A 26,285-nucleotide genomic window follows, 5' to 3' on the forward strand; every position below is an offset into this window, starting at 1 on the left:
AAGAGAGAACAGCCGTTGGGTTACCTGAATGGAGGGCTGCCTATTTTTTAAATGGGTCATTTCATACATGTTTTATTATTTAATTTTTGTCCACTTATAATATTAGTAAGGAAGGTATTTTGTTCCAAAAACAGTAATAATAATTTTTTTTCTTAACCATTTTCCACCTCTATTTAACATTTAGAATTAAATGATAAACGAAAATTAGATTTTGGCATCAACATTGACACTATTTACTTTCTTAAGCTCATGCAACCCCGTGTCCACATGCATGGACATTGTATTTTGGCTTTACTATACGCAACACATAATTGAATTTAATTCAAACCAACTGATCTCAGTTCAGGAGACCCTGTGCTGTGAGTAAAGGGTTAAATGTGACAAAACAACATGGCGCAGATCTCAGCGGAGTTTGTGTTTGGTTGAAACGCCAACAAAACTACATCTGGTAAGAAACCTAATTAGGTTTTTGCATTAAAACCAGTTTGAGTCAAAAGATTAAAGTCTCTTGTTTCATCCAATATGCCATTTTTGTTTTATTTGAGCGATTTATCGTGAAACGACACACTGTTAAACACAATGATCACTTTCAAGGACTGTATGCTCAGTTTCAGTGAAAATATCCTATATTCACTGTGCATTATCACAATGAGAATTAATGGATGCATCCAAAAACTGCAAATGTTGATGATGAAAATAAGGTGCATTTCAAACTGTTCTGAGACCAGTGCAGACAGACAGCACACTGGAGGTTAAGTCATTCACTAAATAGGGAGCAAGGGAGCATCCTATAACTCTCTATGCAGTTAAGTGCATTCACTCCTAAAATCTGATCAAAAGTTCAGTTTCAGGCTGCAGATGATGTTTGGATCACTCAACATGTTTGACAGACATGAGACAATGATAATCAGAATTTATAATGTATCATTTTATTTTAACATGGTTGACAGTGATTGGATGATGCTGGACATTACTTTGAATCAGAATTAATTATGCTAATTTATGATGTAATGTCTGTAACGTCTCAAAAACATGAATAATCAACACTCCTGAAAACATAATGAACAATTTGATGAACAAAATCTGATTTTCTGTAGCTTGGTATTATTTAAAATTTCACAACTTAGTCCCGCTGTCCACATATGAGGACAAACTATTTGGTCTTATGAGTTGCATGTTTCTTAGGGCTTACTAGTTACAAATCAAAGAGGGGAATGGAAAATGCTCACAGCAGTTACGTTTTTGTACTACTGAAGTAGATACTTGTGCAGATAAACAGTTTATAGTTATGCATTTTTAAGCTTTATGCTTTTGAAGAAACAGACTTGTTTATTTACACAATTTAAACGTGCTTAGTTATTAATGTTGGGTGTGTTTGGATAGGTGTATTTGTAAGTAGGGGGTCCCATTATGAAAATCTGCTTCGGGCCCCCAAAATGCTAGGGCTGGCCCTTGTCTGTTGTCTAACTTCCTTTTTATTACTTTAGCGTGACTGGACAGGAAAAGTTTCAGAACACTGAATAGACGTTGTTGATATGTAAATGTTGCGGGTTTTATGATAATGTTTCAGAATTTCAAGAATTTCATAAAAATAAATTTTTGCCACTTATTGTAGTATTTATTTATTTATTTTTGGACTGAGGAGGAAATTTTGAGTTCTGAAAGTTACAGTATGTTTTCATAGTAGAATGTACTCTTTTATATTAAAAGCTGAAAGATAATGAGTAATTCTTCATGATACAAGCCTTTTAAAGCCTTTTAAACTCGTAGATAAAGAGTCTTACACCTTTAATGTCACTCTGAGCTGCCTGCGGAGACACATTTCTCACTGTGTTTGCATGTGTGTGTGTCTGTTTGGAGTGTATAGATGTTACCATGAGCGTGTAGACAGCAGTAAACGTATATGCCAGTAATGGATAGGTTTATTTTAGAGACAACCATCTGCTATCAATCTCTCTCTCTCTCTCTCTCTCTCTCTCTCACACACACACACTCACGAAAAACGATAAAGACAGATTCTGTAGTGAACGGGAGCCCAGGGATTCTCTGGAGGCTGGAATCTCAGGCATTTCCTCCAACAGTAATAACAATGAGCCGGCTTAAAGGTGACAGTTTACAATTTACTCTTATTTGTGTCTATAAAGTGCATTCTGTGGCTCTTGACTCATTCATGCTGCCTGCGTGTAAGAGAGGAACATTAACAATGTCCTGAGCAAATGGAAATTCTATCCTCTTTATTAAAGTACCTGTGCTCTGTCCAGCAGAGCTGACCTCAGAGGAGACATTCTCACCTACTGTCACCTCCCCGATCCTTCAATTTATGCTCTAGTGTCCTCACTAAGCCGAGTGGTGTGGATGGGTGGGCGACAAAGAGAGACAGAGAACATGAAAAGAGAACAATGTCTGTCAGTGGGTTTATGGAAAGATTTAATATATAATTTATAATATAATCTATTTGAACATTGTTTGTGTTTTTCTTTCAGTCTTTTTTGTATTTTGATGAAGTCTCTAAAACAGGACTGAAGAGCACTGGAACATGAACATTTTCAAAAAAGATTACATGGAGCCATTAACTAGTATATCATTGTGTTGGGTGGTATCTGCAGTGTAGGAGTGGTTTTGGGTAGTGTGGGTGTGGTATTGGGTGGCATCTGGGGTGTGGGCTTGGTTTTGGGATGTGTTGGGTAGGGTATTGGGTGGTATCTGTGGTGTGAGTGTGGTATTGTGGTATCTGTTGTGTGGGAGTGATATTGGGTGGTGTGGGCATGGTATTGGGTGGTATCTGCAGTGTGGTTGTGATTTTGAGTGGTGTGGGCATGGTATTGGTTGGTATCTGAAGCAGGGTAGTGGATTGGGGTGATATAGGTGTGTTATTGGGTGGCATATGTGGTGTGAGCATGGTTTTGGGTGTTGTGGTCATTGTTTTGGATGGTATCTGTGGTGTTGGAGTGGTTTTGGGTGGTGTGGGCATGGTATTGGGTGGTATTCATGGTGGGGGAGTGGTTTTTGGTGGTGTAGTTGTGTTATTAGGTGGTATCTGTGGTGTGAACATGGTTTTGGGTGGTGTGGGCATGGTTTTAGGTGGAATTTCTGGTGTGGGCTTGGTTTTGAGTGGTGTGGGCATGGTATTGGGAGGTATCTGCAGTGGCGGAGTGGTTTAAGGTGATGTAGGTGTGGTATTGGGTGGCATCTTTGGTGTGGGGGTGTGGTTTTGGGTGGTGCTGGGTATGGTATTAGGTGGTATCCACTTTGTGGGAGTGGTTTTGTTGGTGTGGGCATGGTATTTGGTGGTATTTGCAGGGTGGGAGTGGTTTTGCGTAGTGTGTGCATGGAATTGGTTGCATCTGTGGTGTGGGTGTGGTTTTGGGTGTTGTGGGCATGGTATTGGGTGGTATCTGGTGGGGAGTGGCTGTGGGTATCGGGTGGCATCTGTGGTGTGGGCGTGGCGTTGGGTCAAGTCAAGTCATTTTTATTTGTATAGCACTTTTCACAACACACATCGTTTCAAAGCAGCTTCACAGAAAATTATGCTTCAACAGAAAAAGCTGTAATATAGTAATATCTTCGAGTCATAATAGTCCGGTTTAAAAAAAAAAAAAAAGACATGATTGTAAACTGTGCCTTAAAATAAATAATGGAAAATAATTATATTTATATTTAGACCACCAGTGAGCAAGCTTAAAGCGACTGTGGCAAGGAACACAAAACTCCATAAGATATTGGTTAAAGGAGAAAAATAACCTTGGGAGAAACCAGGCTCACTGTGGGGGCCAGTTCCCCTCTGGCTAAACAGCATGAATATAATGACAATATTAGTTATTTATGTGTAGTACAAGTCAAGATTTTAAATTAGTAAACTTAGTAAGTGTTAGGGGCCAATGTTTAAACAAAAAGATATTGTATTAACTGTAAGATTAATGACTAAAGTCTTATAATTTACATTCTTAATTAACTATGGAAATGCAAACAGATGCATCATCTGTTGTTATTTGGCTGATGAAGGCTGCCATTAATTTATTATCTACGTATTCCATTTTAAGAGTGTAGTTCATCCTTTGACCAAGGTGATGCAGGCAGAGGTCAGTAAGGTGCACTGCAGTTCGACTGTAAGATTGTGGCAGATTAATTTCCGGTGGAGTCCATCTTAAGTCCAAGTTTCAGGCAGTGTCCAGAGAAATATCCCATGTCTGATGATTAGTGCTGGCATCAGTTCATCCTCTGTGAAGTGATATCTGGCTGGCACAGGCTGCAGTTATTCATCATCACAGCAACATGTAGTAGTGGGAGTCAGACATCAGGCAGGACCGGAGTCAGACAACATGCAGGACCAGAGCTGGACCTGGCAGGCTCTGGTAACCTCAGGATATGTATCCCGAGGTTAAGATAGGGAAACAAATAGAATAATATTAGCGTAGATGCCATTCACTTTAAAACAGGATGATAGAATATGAGATGTGTTTCTGGTTCTGGCAGACCTAACTAATGCAGCATAACTTGAGTTGATAGATAAATTAGGTGTATGCTTGGTTGAAAAGATGAGTCTTTAGTCTAGACTTAAACTGAGAGAGTGTGTCTGAGACCCTAACCATCTCTGGAAAACTATTCCCTAGTTTAGGAGACAAATAGGAAAAGGATCTAACTCCTTTTGTGGTTTTTGAAATTCTAGGTATTATTAACTGGCCAGAATTTTGCAATCTTAGTGAACATGATGCTATATAGCATGATAGAAAATCACAGAAGTACTGTGGAGCTAGACCATTCAAGGTTTTATAAGTAATTAAAAGTATTTTAAAATGAATACGAAATTTAACAGGTAGCCAATGTAGCAACGCTAAAGATTGGGCTGATATGATCATATTTCTTGGTTCTAGTCAGCACTCTAGCTGCTGCGTTTTGAACTAACTGAAGATTATTTATGGAACCTGCAGGGCATCCTCCCAGTAATGCATAACAATAATCTAGTCTTGAGGTCATGAACACATAAATGAGTTTTTCGACATTAGAAACAGAGAGCATATGTCGTAATTTAGCAATATTTCTGAGATGGAAGAATGCTGTTCTACAAACATTGGAAATGTGGTTTTCAAAGGAAAGATTGCTATCAAATATAACACCTAAGTTATTTGCTGTAGAAGACAACGTGACAGTACAACTTATATTTTAGCATCTTATTTTTAGAGGTTTTTGGTCCATTAATTAGTGCCTCTCTTTTTTTTTTTTTTTTTAATTGAGTAGAATTTTTTTTTCTAGCCATATGGCTTGGGTATGGTATTGTGTGGTATCTGTGGTGTGGGTGTGGTATTGGGTGGTATCTGTGCTGCCGTAGTGGTTTTGTTGTGTGGGTGAGGTATTGGGTGGTATCTTTGGTGTGAGAGTGTTATTTGGTCGTGTGACCGTGGTATTGGGTGGCATCTGTGTTGTGGGCATGATTTTGGGTGGTGTGGGCTTTGTATCGGTTGGTATCTGCAGTAGGGGTGTGGTTTTGGGTGATGTAGGTGTGGTATTGGGTGGAATCTGTAGTGGGGGAGTGGTTTTGTGGGCATGGTATTAGGTGGCATCTGTGGTGTGGGGGGTGGTTTTAGCATGGTATTGGGTGGTATCTGCAGTGTGGCACTTTTTTTGGCTGGTGTGGATTTGGGTGGTATCTGTGGTGTGGGAGTAGTATTGGGTGGACAGGCATGGTTTTGGATGGTATCTGTGGTGTGGGAGTGGTTTAAGGTTGTGTGGGCCGGATTTTGGGTTGGAGTGTGAGGTCATGTCTGGGCATGGCTTGGGGTGGGCTATTTGATGTAGGTGTGGCACTGGGTGGAGTGGGCGTGGTATTGGGTGGTGTGGGCATGGTACTGGTTGGTATCTGCAGTGGGAGAGTGGTTTTGGGTGATGTAATTGTGGTATCGCGTGGCATCTGTAGTGGGGGAGTGGTTTTGGTTGGTGTGGGCGTGGGCATGGTATTGGGTGGCATCTGTGGTGTGGGTGTGATATTGGGTAGAATCTGCGGTGTGGCACTTTTTTTGGCTGTGGGAGTAGTGTGGGAGTGGTACTGGATGACATTGGCATTGTTTTGGAGGGTGTAAAGGTGTGGGAGTGATTTCAGGTGGTGTGTGCCAGGTGTTGGGTGGTATCTGTGGTGTGGGTGTGGTTTTGGGTGGGCAATTTGATGTAGGTGTGGCACTGGGTTGAGTCTGGGCGTTGCTCTGGGGTGGTTTATAATGAAGTTATACATTAGTTTCTGTTTTATTTCACAAATCAAATGCTGCTCAAAGACTCTTAATAATCAGTATTACACAATGTCTATACTTACACACACAGACAGAATTAAACCTTTCCATCCAATAACCAGGGGATTGTTTCATTAAGCTAAGCATACTGCATACTTCTTTGCAGTTTTAATCTTATGGCTCTGTAGATTTAAGGTGAGTCTTAAAATTTTAATTTAAATGTAAATTCCACTGTTTTTGTATGTAAATGACATTAACAGGCTAAAGTAACATATCACAGCAGACACAGGAATTGCAGCCTATCAAACTCCACATGGCTTCTTCTTTTTTTTTTTTTTTTTGCTTTGATCAGTTATTGGAGGTTTACATTAATGCTGGTTCAACAGTGTTTATAAAACAGTCTAAAAAAAATCTGATTGTATAGGCCATGTTTAAAACTGTTGTAAAATAGTTGATATGTAGATATAGTAATATAGCTGTTGATTTGCTTTGTACCAAAGAAATCCACTTAACTAAAGTATAAGTACTGTAACACACAGCTTATTGTGGCTTAGTGCTTAACGCCACATCCACACTTTTTCATTTATGTTTTGCTATGTTTGTGCATCTCATACACATTAGAACAGTGTTTTCCTCCACTGAAAATGGAGTGTTTCAGATACGCTCTCCGTTACCATTTAACAACAGTTATGGTTATTGTTTTTTTAAGCTTGAGAGTTATGGTCATTATGAACTGTAACTTTATAGAAATTAACTTAAATTTCTCCAGCAGCATATGGATTTGGGGCAACAAAAACAACTAAATAATGTTAGAATTTTCATGGTTGCGTGAACTATTCCTTTAAAGGAATATTCCAGGTTCGATATAATTAAGTAAGCTCAATTGATAGCATTTGCAGCATAATGTTGATTACAACAAAAATGAATTTAGACTGGCTGTATGGATCAAACTGGAGTTCCAGTTCAATCATCATTCTTTATTTATTTTTTTATTGTTTAACACTGAACACTAGAGAGTCACTGTATGAATTCAAAGCATTTAACTGAACTTGCCATGTATGCATTTTCTCCTCTGAGATGTTTTGACGGCCTCTTTCACAGCGTCTATAAACACCAAAAAGATGGAGAAGTTCAGAGATCAGAGAACGACATCTGTGTTTGTGTGTGTGGTGTTTTATCCTGTAACTGCGATTAGAGTCTTCTAACTGTTGTGTAGTGGACGGGGTGGAGTTTTGCACTAATGCAGATAGATTGACAGGCATGCCACAGTACCGATCACCCCGCTCAGTCTCTGCGGGGACAAACTTTTATCTCGTCAAAGTCTTCGTACACGACTTAGACAGAGCGCGTCAATCTGAGGCGTTTGAGAGGCGAGCGCTAATGTGACTTCACTGCTGTCACCTCACAGAGATGTTCAGAGGCCAAACCCATTACGCTAATGACCGTCCAATCACCATGACCAATCAAATATGCCGACTCCCCCTCGCATGTCTAAATGTGTCCACGGAGGCTGGCAGGCAAGCAGGAGCGGAGGGACTTTATTTTGACAGTGAGGAAGGGACGGATGACACTAGCGTGCCAGTATGCATCATTCAACGGAGTGTCGTCTACAAAACAACAGTTGGGTTCAGTCCACTTCTATTGTTCTGAGAATATGCTCCCCATTTACAGTTACTGGAACAGAACTGAGGCTCCTTCACTGTGTGTGTGTATGTGTGTGTGTGTGAATGTTGATGCTTATTGATGTATAAACTAGTTCTTTTTTTTGTTTTGGGTTGTTTTTCCAGGGAATTGTTCCAACTCTTGTCACTTTAGGAGTGTAGAGAAAGTGCAATGATTCCAAGGGTCGCTGAAAACAAAAGATTGATTGAATACATTTGTGTTAAAACATAAAGAGGCAAACAAAATCTCAGCATGTTTTCTTACACATCATTCATACACACACAAACACACACATACACAGTCTGGGTCATGGGAGATGTTTTTTTGGGCATAAGAGTGTACGACTTTCTTCTGTGAAACACAGAAGGCTTAAGAAAACTAAGATAATAGTGCACAAGTCGTTTAGACTACAGTTATGTTACTTTTATGGTGATTTTATGGTGTTTTTACAGTGTCATTTTGTCCTTTTTAGAGCTCAACAGTTTTCATTCCCATTCACTGTCATTGTTACTGCAAAACATTATTGCTTAGTTTTTGTTTTTGTTTGTTTTTTGTCCATTAAAAATATCTAAACATCCTTAAAACAAGATCAATTTACTTGAGGATCAAAATTGTATTATAAATGTAGTCTTGTTCTCAAAAAAATATAAGCATGCCGTCGATTCCCTTGAAGCCCTCCTACAGACGCAGTGGCAACAAAAGTGCCTCTGGTAAGAAATCTTTTCATGGTTTTTCATTTAAACCTGCTTGGCTGTAAAGAGTAGAGTCTCTAATTTCATTTGATATGGCGCTTTAAAAAATCTGTTCATTTTCGTGCGTTAGCGTGCTGATAAACATGATGTCCACATATGTGGAAAATGACACCACGTTTCCTCAAAAGTAGAAAAAATTTTTTTTTTTTTTTTTTTTTTTTTTAATAAATTTCAATTCTAACACTTCTGTTGTTCTTTGCACTTAATTTTAATATACATTTTGTTATATATATTTTTTGTTATCACTGTACAACATGATTCTATTGATTAACATTAGTAAATGCATTCCTATATTTACTGTGCATTTTCACATTAATATAATTTAACATAAATTATGCAGATTAGTGTGTACTGCTTAGCTTTATGTCTTGCCGATTTTAGATACACTGCTGTTATTTTATTTGTTGTAACTTTCAGTTATTTGTGTTTTTGTGATTGTTCAGAGCTTATTTTATACTTAATATGTTGTTTTTAGTTTTCACTGTCATTGTGATTTGTATGTTAAATGATCAGGTACACGCGTGTTGATCGCTCCCCTGAGTGTGTGTGTGCGCGATAGAAACCATTGGACTGCGGAGGATTTCAAAGTAAAAGTCATCAATGTTTCTTAATTTTATGACTTGTTCATTTACTTTGCACGTGTTCTGAATTTGGACTTTGTGCTGAGTTAAGAGGTGGTATTGAAACGTCTTAGCGCAATGACCAAATTCTTAGGAAAATAGCAAATTGCACTTTGCGGCACTTCATTAACATACAATACACCACGCGCATACATCCACAGTAGCGCAAACACTCCCACCCACGCCCACTTGCGCTTTGCGTTGGACTTAGAATTAGCGCTCTCACGAAATTGGATAAGATGTTGCGCACGGTCATAATAGAGCCCCTAATGTCAATTTGCTTCTCAATAAAATCTTGTTTTAAGCAGAAAAAGAAAAGAGCTGCGTGAACATTCTGCCTAATATCTTTTAACAGAAGAAAGTAAGTCATATGGGTTTGGAACGTCATGAGGGTGAGTAAATAATATTTGAATATTTGTTTCAGCTGTTCCATCAATACTTTACAAACACTCAAGTTGTAATGTATTTTCTTGCATTATATTAATCAAAACTATTATATTGCTAATGTACATACTAATATTATCCAGCTCAGACACAAATCACAAATCTGTCCCTCTGCACAATAAATAAATAAATAAATAAATTCGTTTTGAAATGTTTCCACAGTCTTTAGTTTATACATTTGCATACAAATCCTTTGCTAACTTTAACTTCTGCCCAGACAAATTACTGATCTTAATGATCAAAATCTGATCATTCTTCGATTTCTGAGCCCTTTCTAAATAATAATAATAATAATAATAATAATAATAATAATAATAATAAATAATAAAATAGATGTATTTACCTCATGGCTAATTTACAACAGAAACATAATAGATATTGAAAACTACAGTGAATTTAATTTGCATAAGTATTGTTTTCTCGGTGTTGAACCTCAGACACAATGTTTCAGTATGACTGGGAACTTTTGTAACTGTAGACGTCTGTCTTCACAATTGTAACTGATTCAGTGGACACAAACATACTTAAACGAGTCAAGCAGTGGAATTATTATAACCCCTAACAAAACAGCGAGTGTGTGTGTGTGTGTGTGTGTTAGTCTGTGTTTTTTTTTTCACTTCAAAGTGGCTGCAGACGTTAAGCAGGTGGTTTCTAATGAAGCTGCTTCTGACCTTTTAATGCAGCAGTCATTGATTAAGAGCGGCAGCGCGCTCGCCTCAGTCCGGAGGTGATAGATTATTTAATTAACTATTGACCTTTCTGCCGCCCATTCATCGATGAAAAGGCTTTTATGACAGATCTGTGTTTCGACAGAGGGCTGCTGAGTTTTGATTTTTGGATTTACTGTTTTGATTCTGTTCCTTCTGCACATGAGGTTATATTTTCATTCTAACCTAGTGATGACGTTATTGTACAACTGTTGCTCTCACACTCTTTCTTCCTGTTTAGAGAGGCATACTACACCTGTACTCATACTTCTTTTTTGTACTGTATTATTTACTATGTTCAGAAAACCTGAATTATGTACTTCATTTACCAAAATCCACAGTAAAATGCGCTCAACTTCACCTTCCGTCTCCAGTGTGACAAAGTGCTCTTTCTTGACTCATTATCAAATTTGAGTCAGTTTTACATAAAATTCTGTCCTCATACTCTCCCTCATATCAATCCAAACTCCTTTGCCTTTCTTCTGCAGAACAGAAAAATAATAATAATGTCACGGTCTGTTTTCTTAATACAATTACAGTTGATAGTGACTACGGCTGGGTGAAAAATACTTATCGAAAGTTTTATGGGCTGAATATTAAATAATCTTTCTTAACCTCGTGCGGACCGCGTATATTCACAATGCATAATTTATACGCTCTGCACAATGCATAATTTCAAATCATTTAAACTGACTGATCTCAGTTCAGGAGACTCTGGGCTATCAGTAAAAGGTTCAAATTTTCAACACGAGTCATGTGACAAAACAACATGGTGCCGACCACAGCGGAGTTTGTCTTTGGGAGAAACAGCAACAAAACTACATCTGGTAATAAACCTATTTAAGTTTTGAGCTGTTTAAGTCAAAAGATTAGAGTCTCTAGTTTCATCCGATATGCCATTTTTTTAATTTGATCAATTTATCATGAAATACCACGCTGATGGACACAATGTACTAAAGCGTACAGTACTTTAGCACAGTTTTTCCTTAGAAATCCTATATTTACTGTGCATTATCACACTGAGAATAAATGTGTTCATCCAAAAACTGGAAAATGTTGCTTTTAGAGGATTTATATGGAGTTAGGATGAAAATAAGGTGCATTTCAAACTGTTCTGAGACCAGTGCAGACAGACAGCACACTGGAGGTTAAGTCATTCACTAAATAGGGAGCAAGGGAGCATCCTATATCTCTCTATGCAGTTAAGTGCATTCACTCCTAAAATCTGATCAAAAGTTCAGTTTCAGGCTGCAGATGATGTTTGGATCACTCAACATGTTTGACAGACATGTGACAATGATAATCAGAATTTATAATGTATCATTTTATTTTAACATGGTTGACAGTGATTGGATGATGCTGGACATTACTTTGAATCAGAATTAATTATGCTAATTTCTGATGTAATGTCTGTAACGTCTCAAAAACATGAATAATCAAATAACAGCTAAATAACTGTATTTATTTCTGGCACATGCTGAATTAAACATGCAATATGATGATGCCATGCGACAATAAAACATCCACTTTCACATACTATTGTTATGTTCCATATTTGGGAGGGTCTCTGCTGTACATCAATCACTATGTCATTGTGTTAGCGCATGATATTAAAGCACAACAAAGTCTGAAAAGACAAAGAAAGCGCAAAAAATGGTGCTCTGTTTCTCCCAGATGCGGCTGAAATTTAACCTAAGCACAAACGACACAAAGAACGCAACAATTTGAGTGTATTACTTGTATTAAAGGGCTTCAGGTGTTCGTGCTTCTTTTCTGTGTTGATATCAGACACACTGAAGAAGATCCGTGAAGTTCTCATGATTGTGTATGTATCTGCTTTTTTTAACTTTCCAATTGGACGGTTATTTCCTTTTAAAGCCGCTCATAAACGGCAAACTTTAACTCTTGTTTTAGCGCAGAAGTTGATTGACAGGTGGAGCTTCATTGCTGCCGGGACGCATACAGGACAGATTAGCATTTACACCTCAAATGTGATCTGGACACATGTGTTTTTGACTACATTCGTATGTGGTTTCTGTGATCCGATCACAAAATAATTTAGACCCCGTTTAGACCTGTATTTAGTGCTGACCACATGTGATCGGATCACCCGAAACGCATCTTAATACCAGGTGAAAATGGGGTCATAGTATGTATCAGTGGTTATCAACTGGTTTTGCTTCAGGACACAGATTTTACATTGAACATCAAGTGGCGACCCAACACAGTACCAAAATTGTTGAGCGTACAAAAGTAAGCAAAATGTACTTAAAACCACCCAAAACACATTGTGATCATCCCAAACCATGCAAGTGAATCTGTATTTAACCCTTAAAGGCATACCTCGGGTCTTTAGTGACCCAGGACCCCATTCCACCCCCTGTACTTCATCCATTTTTTGGAGTTATGCCAACACCTTAGTATTAGTATTCCTCAACTTTTTTTTTTTAATAATTGCTTGAATACCAAAGTTGTATAGGGTCATGTAACTGTCGTTTTTCCTCTGCTGTCTATGACCCACCACTTGAGAACCATCAAACATGTTCTCTGTCTCTTTCTCTCTTTCTTCTTTAACGATGAGTATTCTATATTCATTCTCTTCCAGTTGATCTATTAGAACAGTTGATCTCAGCACGACTGCAACTTCCCACCGACTCCGAATCAGCGCTCGACTGTCTCACAGATGTCACATTCACTCCCTGTAGAGAGACATGCGTTGTTCTCTCCTGAGTGCAGTTAAAGAGAGAGACGCGTGTCTTACCTTCCAGAGCAAAGAGTAAATTGGCCTCGAGAGGCTTTTTGTCTATTCAACCTGTTCATCAGCAGAGAGAGAGAGCGAGAGAGAGAGAGAGAGAGAGAGAGACAATGACAAAAGAGAAATGACGGAGTTCGATCGGTTCCCGCTGCTCCACGACTGATTCAACAGGCCTCTCTCTCTCTCTCTCTCTCTGTGACTTCTGGTGTGTGCCACCAACTTAATACAAAACAGTAAAAATCAAACGTCATCCTCTGTATCAGACATATCAGATCTCATCTGTACGATCAAAGATTTGTTGTTGTTTTAGAGATTTTCAGATTATTTGTTTCTCTCACACACAGAAAAGTCAAACAAGTGTCAGACCACACACAGGTTCACTCTGCACATCTGATTCCATCAATATTTATTGCTTATTGTTTATAGATATACAGGCCTGTAGATTACACACACACACAGAGATCAGTTGATATGTCGCATCCGCTCTGTTCTATTGCAGAATGAGATGGAAGGAATTGCTGGAGATGTAAATATTTAATAAGGTCTTTGGGTTATTCATAAAATTCACTCTACCTCAAGCACACACCGTACGACAGTCAAAACTTCCACACTTGTTCTAAATAGTTAGTAGGACAGTCAGAAACCAGATCACCTCTCTTTCACTCTCTGGCTCTTGGCAGCCAATCAGAATCAGATAATCTGAAAATATCAGAAATATGACCACACCCCTTCAGCTATCATCAAATCAAAAGTCTTATCAACAGCATTGAGACAAAGTCATAATTTGATCAAGTCGGTTCCCTCAGAAGTCATCCCGTTAATGCTCTTTCACTGTAGAAAGTGGTATTGTGCAGTTGTTACGTCAAGGATCTATTGTTGTTTTAGCCAAATTATATAGCATTTTTGACTTGAATAAAACCTCTTCATTTTGGTGAAGACCACATGGAGCGCATTTTTTAGGATACACATGGCATTGCCCTGGCATTCAGGCTCTATTGACGGAGGTCCGAGTTAGATTTTTTAAGTTTGTCTAAATAAGTCACAGTTCAGTTAAGTGCTCTGAGCGCCCCCTCTCACCTTTGAAGGTTTAGGTTTCCTTAAAAAAAAAAAGAAAAAACAAAAAAAAAAACACACACTTTTGACTGTTTGTGTGTTTGAAGTGAAACAGGTTTAACAGAACATGAAAGGAGGAGGTATATCTCTCTCTTTCATCGAATTCCTCTTCGTTATTTGAAAGCATAAAAGACTCAAAGCGCTGAAAGGTTTGTGCAAGTGGACTGTGGAATCTGAGAGATATCACCGTAAATTATGAGTCAAATGATGTAGGAACTCCACAAATAAACAAAACTGGATAATAAAACTGACCAAAAACAAATATTTGTTTTTTTAGTGGAGAGAATAGTTGGAAACTCCATAAAAAAGGAACATATATATATATATATATATATATATATATATATATCAGGACGATGAATGGATCAACAAAATTTAACGAATTAATCGGACAGTTTTATGCAATTAATCACGATTAATCATGGTGTATGGTACATTAAAATAAACATTCAAATATAATCAAAAATATATTTACTTGATACCCCAAAAAACTTACTAGAGATTGGTTAGCCATAATTTATTTAAATTATTTTAATATGTACATGTTTTTTTGCAAATAGAGTTAATGGGTAAAGTCTCTATTCTCCGTCCAGTAAATCTGCTCATGTGTTTATTATGCCCGGAACATGCACCGCCGTGTGTAATAATTAAATGTGCACTGCTCCACACAATCGATTTATGTGCTAGGATGTGCAGTCGAGTCGAGCGTGTTCCTCCTGGAAATGCATATACAGTATGTCAATTTTTGCCACAGGAAGTGGGGAAAAACATTAGTGAATTTTCAGGAAGTAAAACAACAAACTGATACTGCATTCATTGCATAAAACATTTTAACACGTTTGTTTCTGCGATTTAATAGTAGACTGTTTAATGTGTTAAATTCTGCACTTAATGCAGTGTCCCTTTTTTCACTTCCTGAAACTAACATTTCCCAGCCCTAATATATACATATATTAGGGCTGTTGATTTAACGCATTAATTCAGTGTGATTAATTATATTAAAAACTTGTTAAAAAGAATTAATGCAATTAATCATGTTCCCTGACCATAATAAGGAATATTCCTGAGAAATTCAAGTTTGTAGTACCACCTGTTTTCTCCAGGGGGCAGTAAGTGAAACTCCAGCTGTATAAGCAACAAACAGCTTATACAAAGAACAAACCACACTTACTGACAGCAGACAGCACAAGGTGATGACGCGTTCTTGCGTTCAAAACACAGCTTGATGGAGCACAAGTCTGAACTTAGGGATCTCAAGACGTCTTTTACTAAGTATTAAACTATTTTTAACTATGTTTGTGACGTGATGCAACCAAAGTGAGATGGTCCAAAAGCATCCGTCTGACACAATTGACACATTGACGTGTCCTTAAAAAAGCCCTCATTATAATCCCAGACTGATTGATATATATAGTATATACAGTATATATAAGCAATATCACACGAGCATGAGTGCGATATGGCCCTACATCAGCACTGCTGTGATTCAGCCGCAGTCCGAGTGCCGTAGGTAATCACAGCAGTGCTGATTTAGGGCCATATGGCACAATTGCGATTGTGATATTGCTTATATACAACTGTTCAATGAACAATTAAATTAAAAATTTTTTTTTTTTTGGAAAACCTGAGTACGGTCATAAAAAAGGCATTTGTGCATGGAATTACTTTCTTATGCCACGGATCAGAATCTGCCATTGCTGGCTCAAACAAATGGTGCTTCCAAGCCTCTGAAAACGTCACTTTAGAAGTAGTATCATGGCTTGGGCTGTTTCTAACAAGTTATTGGCGAAACAAGGATGTGTGTATGTGTGTGTGTGTGCGTGAGAGAGAGAGAGAGAGATATGGAGCATGTCCCATCACCTGTTGCCACTTCCAAGCAGAGATGCTGTAGTGTGTTAGTCAGCTTTCTGAAGATAATGTCATTGTGGTCAAATGGATCTTATTTAATCTGAGGAAAAATAGCCATCCAAGTGTGGGTATTCCTCCCTATTTCATCCACGATAGAAACCGCAATCTCCTTCTGCATTTTGGACAGTATTTCCTCTCCGTTGTGGAAACTCCGGTAAGAGGTAAGTGACTTGATTTAGAGTAATTAATCAGTCTGTTGTGTCTCTCAGCTTTGATGAGCCTTAATGCTGAAGTTGTTAGTTTAAAGCCGTTTAAAGCTATTTCCCAGCTTTAGTAGTGTAGTAGTAATCCGAGCGATCACGTAGTGCTGATGAATGAAAACACTGACTGATGCTGACTCACTTCACGTCACCAACTTTCTCATATTACTCACAAAAATGGTCTTTTGCTGCCACTTGCTGTCTAAAATCTGTAATGTCACAAAAATAAATGTAAAGAGACACATATAGCTCTTAGCACATCTGTACTGCTCTTACACTTTAGTTTAGAACAGCACGAACACAAGCGGCGTGATACACACAATGAAGCGTCTGAGTGATGATGTACTGAGACATTAGTACTCATGGAACGTCTATCATCCAATTAGATTCGAGGACCGGAACTAACTGTTGTATATATGTATATATATATATATATATATATATATATATATATACACTCACTCAGCACTCTATTAGGAACACTATGGTCCTAATAAAGTTCCCAACATGTTGTGCATTCTCAGATGATATTCTTCTCATCACAATTGTACAGAGTGGTTATCTGAGTTACTGTAGACTTTGTCAGTTCAAACCAGTCTGGCCATTCTCTGTTGATCTCTCTCATCAACAAGGCGTTTCCATCCACAGAACTGCCGCTCACTGGATGTTTTTTGTTTTTGGTAGCATTCTAAGTAAATTCTAGAGACTGTTGTGTGTGAAAATCTCAGGAGATCAGCAGTTACAGAAATACTCTAAACACAGAAAGCAATGATATTACATGGAGATTAAACAGACAGTCTCATCGAAGTGTCCTGCTGCTCAGATGCTTCTCCTGAAAAAAAAAAAAAAAGAGCCCTGTAATCTCACATGTATCTCCTCAAGAGTTTCAGAAGAGATCTTCAAACTGTGCTCAGAAAGTGTTTCTCCATATGGAGAGTGTCACATCTGTGTGTGACGTGAGCATAGAGTTTTAGCTCTGAGCTGTCAGCTGCGGCAAACAGTCATCGAGTTCTTTCAGTGCAGCCATTAGACAGTTTAGGAACTGATGCGCACACACACACACACGTACGCACACACACACACACACACACACACACACACACACACACACAGCTGAGTGTTTCATTATTTAAATCTGTTCAGCAGTGTCTGCTGTGTTTGACAGTGTAAGGCGTGCGGGCGCTGATGCTCTCTGCTGCTGAAATTAGCTCAGACCTCCGATCACTTCCTGTACTAGAGAAAAACTGTGCAGGAACTTGAATGAAAACACTAAGATGCTCTGCAGCTCTTCACCTCTCTCCATCTCTCTCTTATACATCAGCATGAATTATGATTTGTAGCTATTGCTAATATTAGCTGAAGAACAATACATTTTACATGATGCAGTTTCATCATTGCATTGCTTTTTAAAATTCTGTTAGCTGCTCATACTGACTGTTCTTCTCAGACGTGAGGTGGCGAGTTCTTAAACTTCTATTTAAAGATTCTAAAAAGGTAACTGAATGAATCAAATTGCTGCATGTGTTTAGTTCTAAGACACCAAGAGAATATAGATGGCATAAAGTCACGATTGAAAAAACGCATTTATTGTTGAAAATTAACTGGCTGCAGTACCTTAATATCTGTTTCACAACACTGAATTCTGCCATAAAGCAGTTTATGACACCAACAACATCTGCAGAGCCCCAAAATAAAAGCCGTCAGCTACAAAACCACTAAACTGTCACATCAGGGTTTATGCCATGCTTTATGAACTACATTCTCTCCTTTTTTTTCATCCACATTCCTGAAGATATTTGGGGGGGAAACATCATCTGATTTCTCTTGGTTTGGATTATTATTGATGTTCTGCACTAATGACTGTTATGCTTATGATATTATGATCTTCTGCAGACAATTTCACAAAGAATATGGACAGATTTCATTTGAAAATGTGTAGAAATCACATCAGAAATATTTGTTTTTTTGGGCACAATGTTTGTATGTGTTCTGTTACAATGTAATTACACAGGTAATTCCGGAGTAAGAGCGTTTTAATATGTTTAAGGTACTTATTATAGATTTTTTTATTTTATTTTTCAGTATAAATCAAATAATTTTTTATTTATTTATTTATTTATTTATTTGGCCACAGCTTTCCTCTGTGTTTCTGTTACAAATTACAAATTACATATGCAATTATTGAGTTATTACATATAAGTATGTATTACTCTATTACTGTACTGTATATAGTTGTTGTTACTTCTGTTGTGTAGAAATCAAATGAGAAATATTTTTGGTCAGACTTTACAGTAGTGGTCTTGTTCCAATGCATCTACACATGCAGTTAATGTTTATTTAAAATGTAATATTTACTTTCTGGAGCAGTGATCTGGTTATAATTACATATGTTATATTAAATATGAATGTGTAATTAACATGTAATGATTTGTGGCTTGTAATTGTAGTCTGTTATTGTTCTTTATTTTGTGTAGGAATTACATCAGAAATCTTTTTGGTCACATTAGAGTGGTGATGTAATTACATATATATAGGTATTTAACATGTATTTACTTTTTTTAGAGCAGATTAAACTTATTGTTATTGTTGTTCTTGTTCTTATAATTATATTTACATGAAACATGAATAGTATCATGTAAAATGTTACCTGTTGTTTTGAGAGAAGGTGAGAAATGTTATCTTTACTGATAAGAAACAATCCTTGAGTGAATAATAAATGATAATAAAAACAGTGAAACATTTTTGTGCTGATTTAGTAAAAAATGTGGATTATCTATTGTTGTTTTGTGGTCGATACTGTGTGACTCCCCCACTACTCCATCAACATTTTGTGTGAGTGAGTGTGTACGTGTGTGTGTGTGTGTGTGTATGTGTGTGTGTGTGTGTGTGTGTGTGTGTATGTGTGTGTGTACGTGTGTGTGTGTACATGTGTGTGTGTGTGTACATGTGTGTGTGTGTACACATGTGTGTGTATGTGTATTTTGACACCTCGTCCTCTGTCGCCTCTCTCTCTGTTTGTCTCAAGGCTCTAATCATTTTATTTTCTGCCTGAATTTCTCTAAATGGAGGTGATGAAATCAAAGACACCAACTGACACCTCTTCATGTGAAGGGCATCTCTCTCTCTTTCTCTCTCTCTCTCTTTCTCTCTTGCTCTCTCTCTCTTGCTCTCTCGCTCTCTTTCTCTCTCTCTCTCTCTCTTTCTCTCTTGCTCTCTCTCTCGCTCTCTTTCGCTCTCTCTCGCTCTCTCTCTCGCTCTCTCTCTCGCTGTCTCTCGCTCTTTCTCTCTCTCTCGCTCTCTTTCTCTCTCTTGCTCTCTCGCTCTCTTTCTCTCTCTCTCTCTCTCTTTCACTCTTGCTCTCTCTTTCGCTCTCTCTCGCTCTCTCTCTCGCTGTCTCTCGCTCTTTCTCTCTCTCTCGCTCTCTTTCTCTCTCTTTCTCTCTTGCTCTCTCTCTCTCTCTCCCTCTTTCTTTCTTGCTCTCTCTCTCGCTCTCTTTCACTCTCTCTCGCTGTCTCTCGCTCTTTCTCTCTCTCTCGCTCTCTTTCTCTCTCTCACTCTCTTGCTCTCTCTCTCTCTCTCTCTCTCTCTCTCTCTCTCTATCTCTTTCTCTGATTATGTTGTGTTTTTATGTCTGTTGTGGTTGTGTTGTCATAAAGGTTCCAGTTAAGTACATCTCTTTATTATTTCACTGAGAGAAAGTCACAACCTGTGAGCCATGAACCAATGTCACAAACACACACACACACACACACACACACACACACACACACACACGCATGCATGCACACTTCTGCAGTAATACAGTTAAAGAACACATCTAATCTGCACGTTACAGAAGGACTCGTGCAACAAGAACACGGATATTGTTAGATTCAAAACAATAACTTTTGAGTTAGTGAGTCTTTTTGAATGATTCTATAATAGAACCGACTCATAAGAGTCATTTGTTTATGAATCAGATGACTATTTCCACCGTTTGTTTGTTTTCGTGTGCACATTAAATGTGTTGTCTATTTATTGTCTTTATATTATATTTATCACATTCAATTCAGACTGCAATCTCACAGCAAGAAAACAAAATTTAATTTGTTTGTAGACTCTGTACCTGCACAGTGCCATCTCTGAATAGTTTTACAGGAAACACAATTGCAATGCCATATATGTCTTGATCAGCTACTGAATGAGTGAGAACCGTGTGTTTAAAGGAGTTTAATTTGTGTAACTCACTGGCATTCTCACCGTAGAAGATTTGAAGAATCTTGACTGTTTCCTCTTGAATGATTCATCACGCAGAAATGTGGCACATGTGTTTAAAACTGAAGCTCTGCAGCTGTTTGAATCACTCACAGCGCATGAACCATGAACCAATCAGAACGACTCCTGTAACAGCTGAAGAATGGGAAAACCCTCATCTGTCTCTGTTCTGACTTTCACATGAGAAACTCTGTCCATCCTTCTCTTCTCTGAGCGAGTGAACGTCTCAGTGCTGCACATCCCTTTCTCATTAAAGTCTCATCAATTCTGGCTAAATTTAACACATGCCCCACCATGAGAATCATCGTACAGTTCGTGTTCATTTCCACTGTTGCCTCATTCACACTATTTTGCTCTATGTTACTCTCTTCTGGTGAACGAAATCACTTTATTTAGAACTTCTTGTTTAACATAAACAAATAAACACTGTATTTGTGTGTGGAAGACGAGAATGTGGTGTTTTACTTGGTGCTGATAGGAGACGATATCAGTAAATCTTCCAAGAAACTTAAATTCCACCCCACATCTAAAGTATATGACACATCTAATGGTATCATGAACTAACAATTAACAATATGTTATGACAGGATTTACTACTCTTGGTTAATGTTAAATTATGAAAATGCAATTTGTCATTGTTAGCTCATACTGCATTACTGCAGTCGACAGCATTTGTGGCATAATGTTGATTACCACAAAAATGTATTTCGACTCTTCCCTCCTTTTCTTTAAAAGTAGCAAAAATCGAGGTTACAGTGAGACACTTACATTGGAAGTGAATGGGGCCAATTCTATGACTCAGACACGTTCTTGACATGTTTCATGAGACTCTCCCACAAAGACAACTGATAACATTAGATGTTTAAAACTAGACTATCTGTTTGTTAAGTGGTTGGAAAAACAGATAGTCCCGCCCAAACTCACACCATTGGTTGAGTCAGAAGTTGACACGTCTGTCTGCTAAAAAACAAATAGAAAAATGTCTTCAAAAAGCGTCACAGAGTCACAGTGTTTGCACTCTTCTGGAAGTCAAACTAAAAGTTGACTCTGAACATTTGAGTTCAGCGTTAGTCGGGAAGGTTTTATGCATCTGTCAGAAATTGAGGAAAGCAACTGAAATGCTGTATAGTGTGAATTCAGCCCTGTCGTTGTTCTGATGAATTATTTACAGCAGCAGAAGTCTCATATTCTTCACAGAGCGGAGCTGATACAGAACCACAGTCGACAGAGCAATGCAGCCACTGTGTGAGTGTGTCGAGCAACAGTCATTAGTTTCATCTGCGCTTTGACAGATAATGCGCTGAATTGCATGTGATGTTTAAGCGTGTTTACATTGCAGATGATGAGCGATATAACTCTTCTGGACGTCACTGGCCAATCAGTCACTGACCTGTTTAAACACCCAGCATAGTCTTTATCCGCAAGAAATAACACAAATATTCGACCTCTCGCCACAGAGATGGAGACAACACACACGTGTTTATCTAGATCTCAAATGGTTTTGCTTCAGGACACAGAATTTTCAGATTTTTTTTCTGAAAGTCATGAAAATTCCCACCACAGAGTCATTTCCAGCACATTTCAAATTCTCTGGAAATGAAGCTGATGGAAATGACATTTTTAAAGTTTTTGCAATAAAAGGGTCGGCTTCTTTGTCTTGCTTAGATTAATTTCATATCTTATTTTATGTATCCAAAATTAAATTAAATCATATTTTCACCCTTTTTTTGCTTAATTTGACAGCTTGATTAGAAATGACGGTCAATAAAAAGTGATATTACCCTTGATTTTTCATATTTCATGTTAAGCATGCTCTTCACTGACACTTTTATAAAATAAAATAATAATAATAATAATAATATATCCAATCCCGCCTGGACCCTCCGAGCCCTGGACTTCGCCTTGGCCTGTCGGTCCCTCGACATTGCCTCAGCTCGGTGTTCCCTCGGCTCCACTACGGTCCTTCAGCCTGTCGGCTGTGCCGGGGTCCCTCGTCCCTCCGGCTCCTCCTTGGTCTGTCGGTCACCTGGCTTCGCTTTGGCTCTCCGATCCTCTGGCTGCACCTCGTCCCTCCGATCTGTCAGCTTCACCGGGGACCTCCTTCCCTACGGCTCCACCTTGGTCCTCAGTCCCACCGGCTCCACCTCAGTCTTCCGATCCCTCAGCTCCGCCTTGCTCCTCCAAGCCTCCAGCACCTCCTTGGTCCTCCCTGCCATCGGCTCCACCCTGGCCCTTCGAGTCTTCGGCTACTCTCCGGGCACCACGTTCCATGGCTCTGCCCTTCGAGCCTCTCACAGCTCCACCTTCCATGGCTCCGCCCCTCGAGCCTCTCATGGCTTCACCCCCCACGGACTTTGCCTTGGTCCCATGCCCCTCGCCCTTTCTCGCCATGCCACGCCCCACACCTCAAGACACCCCCCGCTCCCTAGAGTACTTTGAACTTTTGTCATGTTTTACGTGTTTTGTTTATGTGTTGGGGTGTCAGGAGCCACCCCTTAGTGGGGGGGATATGTCAGGTGTATTTTGTTGATTCATGTCTTTTATTTTGAAATTCTAGTTCCTGTTTCATGTCATGTGTTCCTGTTTCCCTAGTCATGTGATTTCTGTTTTCCCTCCATGTTCATGTGTCATGTTTTCATTGGTTTATTGTTTAATTAGCTTGTTATGAGTTCTGTTTGTTCATTGGTTTATGTTCTCCCATGTCTTGTATTTAAGACCTCATGTTTTCATTGTCTAGTTGTCAAGTATTGATTGTGATGGATGTGAATGTTGTTCTGTAGTCAAGCCATAGTCAAGTCAAGCCATAGTCAAGTCAAGTTTAGTCTAGTCTAGTCCATGTTCATGTTTTGTTTTGTAGTCAGGGTTTTTGGTTCTCACTTTGGATTTCACGTTCTGCACTTGGGTTCTTCATCTCATCATCGTCTTCGTCTTCATCATTGTCAGCAGAGCCAGCATACGTTACAATAATACACGTATAGGCGAGTTTGACTGAACGCACATCTTTTGATGTCAACAAAAAGATATGAGAAGCTTTTTTTCTCTCTCTCTCTCTTTTAAAATATGCTAAGTCTATTTATTTTGCAATCCTAAAAAATGTACAATTATATGGTTAAGTAGCATTTTATCATTTGCATTTAGCATTGTTTTATTCCCTGCTGTCTGTGAACCTATCACAACTTTTGGTCATGATTCACAAGTTGAGAACAACTGATCTAAATGACTTCAACAGACTTCTAGAGACTGCAGTTGTTTATATATAAAGCCAGTTATAGGAATACAGAAATCTTAATAGAACGCCATTATTTGAGGACATCTCCAAAGGGTAGTTTAGTCAGATTTAGCTCACTTCTGGACACAATTGTGCCTCTAGAGTGTAGAGAAGTAAAAGTACACACAGGCTACTATATAACTGCCAAATAAAATAGCCCAGTAACACACACACACACACACACAGACACACTTGTGATTGGTCTTCAATTAAGTTTAAACTACTTTCACCAAGTTAGTAAAACATTTCCATGGTAGTTGAAAGTCTCGATTAGAATTGATAAGTGAATTTTTCTGAAGTCTTCTTAATGATACACAGCCCAATGGAGGACTACACTCTCTACAACACGACAACTGTAATCTGTGAGAGCGCAGCCCGCCGCCACTGGCGTTCAATCAGAAATAACCATATCTGCATATTCCCGCGCCTCCCAGAACACATGATAAAGCCACACACATTCAAAAGGATGAATGATATTTTGCTTCTTACAGAGTTTTTGCAGAAGTTTGTTCACAGATCTTTGTCCCGGTGGTTTTTAGCCAGCGAGAAAATAAAAAGATCCATTACAATATTTAGACTCCTCCACCTAAAGCTGCACCTTCTGTGTTATTAAACCTTATATGAAGCAAAGATTTAATTTTAGTAGAATGTTATGAGAAAACAAGCAATCTGCAGACTGGTATTGTTTTCATGAAGTTAACCTCTGTTCTGTTTGCCTTCATAAAAACGCACATTTTGCTCCTGAGCAGAGATGAGAATTAAATTCTTGTCATTGAAATTCATATTGTAGATGAGACATATAGGACTCTATTTTCGTGAGTGCACAAAGCGCAGCGCAACACGATACGACCACGAACAACATCTTATTTTCATGAGAGCACTACTTCAAAGTGCAATTTTCGTGCCAGCACAAAGTGCAAGTGGGCGTGGGTGGAAGTATTTGCGCTACTGTGGGTGTATGCGCACTAACTGCGGGTGTATGCTGCAACTGTGGGTGTATGTGCGCTAACTGTGGGTGTATGTGCGCTAACTGTGGGTGTATGTGCGCTAACTGTGGGTGCATGCGTGCTAACTGTGGGTGTATGCGCACTGTGGGTGTATGCACGCTAACTGTGGGTGTATGTGCGCTAACTGTGGGTGTATGCGCACTGTGGGTGTATGCGCGCTAACTGTGGGTGTAAGCGCCCTAACTGTGGGTGTATGCGATGCGTGCTAACTGTGGGTGTATGCGCGCTAACTGTGGGTGTATGTGCGCTAACTGTAGGTGTATGCGATACGCACTAACTTTGGGTGTATGCGCGCTAACTGTGGATGTATGCGCGCTAACTGTGGGTGTATGCGATGCGCGCTAACTGTGGGTGTATGCGCGTTAACTGTAAGTGTATGCACGCTAACTGTGGGTGTATGCGATGCGCGCTAACTGTGGGTGTATGCGATGCGCGCTAACTGTGGGTGTATGCGCGTTAACTGTAAGTGTATGCACGCTAACTGTGGGTGTATGCGATGCGCACTAACTGTGGGTGTATGTGTGCTAACTGTGGGTGTATGCGTGCTAACTGTGGGTGTATGCACACTAACTGTGGGTGTATTGTATGTCAATGAAGTGGCACAAAAGCGCAATTTGCTATTTTCCTAAGAATTTGGTCATTGTGCTATGATGTTTGAATACCACCTCTTAACTCAGCGCAAAGTCCAAATTCAGTTCCTGCATTTGCAGTTTGGAGATTTCACCAGCAGCTGGTAATAAAATTAATGTCCAAATTCTGAAAGTACAGAACATCCAATAATGTCCTTGACGATCACTGTTGAAGCCGTTTGTTGAATCAAAAAATTATGAGATTTGTTACACTTTATAGAGGTTCATGGTTTATTTTTTCAATTATTATTATTATTTTTATTGTTATGTTTAATTCACTGCAAGGCCGGTGGAAGAAGAAGGAGAGAGTAAATATTTGGATTTGGTATGATTTTTCTGACCACTTCGTTATTTTGATTATATTTTTGTTTCATTTGAAGTGTAATTTGAATTTTGGATTAATTGTTTCGTGTTACAATACATTTATTTAATTTTTCAAAATTAAAATCAACCAGTAGAAGTGAAGTGCATATCAACACAAACACTGTTAATACTAGCCATGATTTGTGTGTCAGTAGATGAAAATGATTAATAATACTTACATTCTCTGAGCCTACATCCATATCCTGAACCACATTTTCCATGCGTATAAAAGGAATTTGTCCCATTTAACAAGGACACACAAAATAATGTAAATCCATATTTTTATTCTGCTAATTCATTGCATACAGTCCATTTACACTACCAACTTCTTATTATGAATGTGCTGTCATTATTTATATCGCTGGTGCTTGACAGGGAATGAACT

General features: G+C 38.6%; 1 long non-coding RNA gene across 1 annotated transcript in view; it reads right to left on the reverse strand.

Annotated features, from left to right (window-relative positions):
* Positions 1-6,911: 6,911 nt before the first annotated feature.
* Positions 6,912-26,285, reverse strand: part of LOC127446223 (uncharacterized) — a 21,366-nt gene continuing 1,992 nt past the window's right edge. Inside the window, exon 3 of the long non-coding RNA XR_007898170.1 lies at positions 6,912-7,322. This is a non-coding gene — a long non-coding RNA (uncharacterized LOC127446223). The remainder of the gene's footprint in view (positions 7,323-26,285) is intronic.

The sequence above is a fragment of the Myxocyprinus asiaticus genome, chromosome 9 (genome assembly GCF_019703515.2).
Source record: "Myxocyprinus asiaticus isolate MX2 ecotype Aquarium Trade chromosome 9, UBuf_Myxa_2, whole genome shotgun sequence".
NCBI lineage: Eukaryota > Metazoa > Chordata > Actinopteri > Cypriniformes > Catostomidae > Myxocyprinus > Myxocyprinus asiaticus.